Genomic DNA, 4,733 nt, shown 5'->3' with positions numbered 1-4,733 from the left:
GCAAAATAAATTATATCAGTACAGGAGGGAAGCAACACTACAAATTCCAAACTCTAGGTTTGACAGACTTATTTATTGCATAAATACGATGAAAATGTAACTATTACCATTTATAATTATGCTTTGCAGTCAGGTTTTATTTTCTCTTTGTAAAAATGCACACATGTAATGTGCAAGAGACATTGAATAAGGCCAGTTTAATTATCCTTTCAAGAACAGATATCTTTGTACAGCCAAGAGTATGACAGAGGGTGTACTCATAGGATGGACACTTTGTTTTTGATATTCTCACCTGGGCTTGCCTTGAAAGTGAGAATTAAAAGGGTAAAATGCAGAAGTTAATACAATCAGACTGTCTTCCTAAAATGCATTTTATATCTCAAGAATAAACCCATAATGAAATACATTTCATTTGACTTAGCTTTCCCAAAAGTCGCCCACTGCAATTGCTTCAAATCATGCTCATGCAGTTTATCTTGCAAAAAAATCTAAATTAATTTGTACCTGTATTACGGAAGGCAAATGCAGCTGGAAGTTAGGCCTGTGAAAATACACTTGTGTACCTTGTCATATACACAGAAAAGCAGATCTTCCATTTTGAATTCCAACTTTGGGATCCAGTTCTATCAGTAGCTTTGTGTAGACATGAGCATACAGTGGAACGGACTGAATTCTAAGCATGTGAATCCAGTTGATTTTTATTAACAATGTCTCTGAAAAACACTGGAGGAAGAAGTATTGTCAAATAAATAAATAATATAATAGCTAATACAACCAGTCCATCCTAAAGGAGATCAGTACTGGGTGTTCATTGGAGGATGCTGAAGTTGAAACTCCAATATTTTGGCCACCTCATGGGAAGAGTTGACTCATTGGAAAAGACCTGATTCTGGGAGGGATTGGGAGCAGGAGGAGGAGACGACAGTGGATGAGATGACTGGATGGCATCACCGCCTCGATGGACATGAGTTTGGTTAAACTTCTGGAGTTGGTGATGGACAGGCAGGCCTGGCGTGCTGTGATTCATGGGGTCGCAAAGAGTCGGACACGACTGAGTGACCGAACTGAACTGAACTGAATCATTTTTTACTTATCAGGTATGAGATAAACACGTATATGCAATTTCTTATTAAATTATCACCACAATTCTATGAGGCAGGTACTATAATCTATTATCTCTATATAGGTACATGAGGGAAAGCAGATTTTGAAAGTTATATAACTTTCTTGAACTCATAAGCCTGCTAAAAGATAGTATCAGCACTTGGGCCAACTTCTCTATGACCTTAGAATCAAAGACCTATACATGATCTTGAGAAACACTTAAATATAGTCTAAGATTCTACAAAGAATGAATCTAAAATTGATTAGAGAAAAAGATGAGGCATGCAATTCAGTTAACTCAGTTTGTTAGAACATATTATTAAAAATGTTTGCTGTTTTGTTTTGTTAAAAATATTTCTCCCACATTGTGAAGTTATCTTTATCAAGAATCCTGAGTCACAGAGTGGAAATCCAACCTGGGAAAGTGTCCTGCAAACACAAGTTGCTACAAGATTCAGGATGAAACATCATCTTCTTTTGGAGTCTCATGTTCAGTCCATTATTATAATTTCAATGGTATTGTTGATATCTCAACTTTACAGCTGAGTATCTCAGCCATACTTTATTATAAAATATTTTCTTAAAGAAATACCTTATAAAGGTTTCAAGTTAAATATAATTTCAATGTTTAGGGCATATTATTAAGTATAGAGCAGTAATACTTAGGATTTCAATAAATATTGACCAGAAATAACAGTATTTTAATATGGCAAAATGACTTAACAAAATGTTTAAATGACCTATATAATAAATGCAGGTAAAAGCTGAACAATTACATGATTTAATTGTGTTCTAATATGTCAATTATTTTCCTGTGAAAATAAAATGAACTCTGATTAAATATTAATGGAGTAAATTAATCACCACTTCACATAAAAGTTAAAAGATAAAGTATTAAAAATAATTATAACTACACTAATTTGCTAATGGATACACAAGATAAAAGCTGCAAATATTAGCATCAAAATTATAAAATCCGTGCGTGCATGGGTGGGATAGTAAAAGTATAAAGGTTTATTTTGCATTTAAAGCTAAGTTGTTAAAGCTTAAAATAAACTGTTATAGATATTTTTTGTAAGCCTCATAATAATCACAAAGTAAAAACCTATGTAAATACATAAAAGATATAGAGAAGGGAATCTAAGCGTACCACTATAAAAAATCATCAAATCACAAAAAAGAGAACAAAAGAAGAAGAAAGAAACAAAGGAATTACAAAATAGTCACAAAACAGCTAATAAAATGGGAAAAGTAAGTCCTTACCTTTTTAATTATTATTTTAAGTGTAAGTGGACTAAAGTCTCTAATCAAAGGGCACAGAATGGGTAAATGGGCTAAAACAATGCAGCATCCAACTATATGATAACTGTAAGAGGCCTTAGCTTTAAGGACATACAAAGACTGAACGTGAAGAGATAGAAGGATATATTCCATGCAAATGAAACTGAAAAGAGGGTAGGGGTAGCTACATTTATATCAGATAAAATAATCTGTATTAAGAGATAAAGGAGGTCATTATACAATACAAAGGAATTAATCCAATAAAAGGATATTACATTTGTAAATATTTATGTACCCAAATTGGATCTCCTAAATATATAAGGCAGATATTAACAAGTCTGAAGAGAAAAATAGACAGCAATATAATAATGGTAGAGGACTTTGATACTCTACTTTCAATCATTCAAACCAAAATATATCAATACGGAAATGATGGACTTAAACTACACACTAGACCAGATGTCTAACAGACATATGAAAAACATTCTTCTCAAGAGCACATAGAACATTCTCCAGGACAGATCATGCATTGAATCTGAAAGACACTGCAGCACCTGTGTAGACATGACCAAACAGGAAGGGGGGTCTGCCTTGGATCATGGTGGAGTGGGAGGACAGACTAACAACTGGCCATGGACAGAGAAGGATGCCACCAGTTGATCCAAGGGGAGGTTCTATGAGTTACGGGTAGGCATTGTTGTAGACAACAGGCTGGCTGCTGCAAGATCAGTGAGCTAAAGCAGGTAGAAGGTGAGGCTTTGCAAAGTAGCTGGAAAGGAAAGGAGACTCTACTTTATGAGTGGAACATTAAACTGGGCTAGAAAAAGTATCATTAAGAAATCTAGAGTAAAGCACCAGGGATTGATTAAAATATTCAAACTTTCTGAAGAAAATGAAGTAGATGACATTGAGGCAAATGTGAGCAAAACAATATATATATATTTTAAAGGACCTTATGAAAGCTGCAGGCACTGCCAAGAGCAGGAAGGTTTTTTGAGTTTACCTGAAGGCAATTTACTGTTTGAGTTACTGAAGCCATTCAGCACACACACACACAAAGGCACTTAGTAAGGAATTTAAGATGGGAATGCATTTACCAACAAAGTTATAACAACTCAGGAATTGTCATTTTTTAAAAGACAAGTGAATGAGAATACCTTGCAGGCCTCAGCTTTCATGGCATCAGGCATAATGATTCCCACGGTGGCAATGCACATGATGGAACTATTTGACACATCTGTAGAGAAGCTGAATGTCTTCACTGTGAAGGTCTGGTGCACAAATTTTATAATTATCCTCTTGTACTAGAAGCTGAAAAGGGAGCGAAATCACAAATGTTTGATGGGAAATTCACCAGTAAATATATGGAATTCTTAACAAATGAAAATATAATCACAAATTGGAGATGTAGGAACTGGCCAGAAATTGAACTAGATTTTGTACCTCATCCAAGGTAAATGGAATTGCAATTGAAATGTAAAGGACTTCCTATCTGTAAAGAAGGAAACATGAGATTTGGTTGGCAGAGAAGCATTTTGAAGAACAAAAGGTTTACTGCAAAAGACTACCCTAGCTGGATGATTTAGTTAGAAGATTTTATAAGAACATAAGTTTTGTAATCAGAAAGTGTCAAGTTAACATATTACCTATTATTATTTTTAAAAAAAGAAGTTAAAACTCTTAATTCATATTGGATGAAATTCATGCACTTATATAGAATTTAAAATATTGTTTGAATCTTCATTATAACTAGACTTTGCATTGAGTTAAAAGAGGCAAGCAACTTTACCTTGAAATCAAGTATTAGCCTTACCGCCAATAGATGATCCTCAGGGAACAGATTGAATCCCTGAGTACAGATGGTTGTTTTCCAAGCTAAGCTTATTCTAGGAAAGCTTACTTTCATCTTCAGTTTTAGTTCAGAAAGACAAAAAAATAATAAATGTCATTACTATTCCTTTAAAAAAAATCTTGTTATTCCTCTAAAACATATTTTTTTATTTGTGCTTTTATGTTTTGGTAGAGAAGTTCTACCTGACTGCTCATTAAGTTTACTTGACAAGAACAACAATCTTACTATGAATTTAAATTGTTCTGCTAAAAGTTCAGGAAAAACAAAATTAAGCACAGTGTTTACTGTACTAGCAATACTTTATGACGAGTTGACTCACTGGAAATTAGTCTGATGCTGGGAAAGGTTGGGGGCGGGAGGAGAAGGGGACGACAGAGAATGAGATGGCTGGATGGCATCACCGACTCTGTGGACATGAGTTTGAGTGAACTCCATGAGTTGGTGACGGACAGGGAGGCCTGACATGCTGTGATTCATGGGGTCGTGGAGAGTCGGA

The 4,733-nt window shown here is 34.6% G+C and overlaps 1 pseudogene; it reads left to right on the top strand.

Moving 5' to 3' along the window:
• Positions 1-2,949: 2,949 nt before the first annotated feature.
• LOC129560793 (activator of 90 kDa heat shock protein ATPase homolog 2 pseudogene) lies at positions 2,950-3,966 on the top strand (annotated as a pseudogene).
• Positions 3,967-4,733: the final 767 nt, after the last annotated feature.

The sequence above is a fragment of the Moschus berezovskii genome, chromosome 10 (genome assembly GCF_049115385.1).
Source record: "Moschus berezovskii isolate FMDL1 chromosome 10, NW_MosBer_1.0, whole genome shotgun sequence".
Taxonomy (NCBI): Eukaryota; Metazoa; Chordata; class Mammalia; order Artiodactyla; family Moschidae; genus Moschus; species Moschus berezovskii.
The sequence above is the reverse complement of the archived record's forward strand: the minus strand, read 5'-3'. Positions and strand labels throughout refer to the sequence as shown.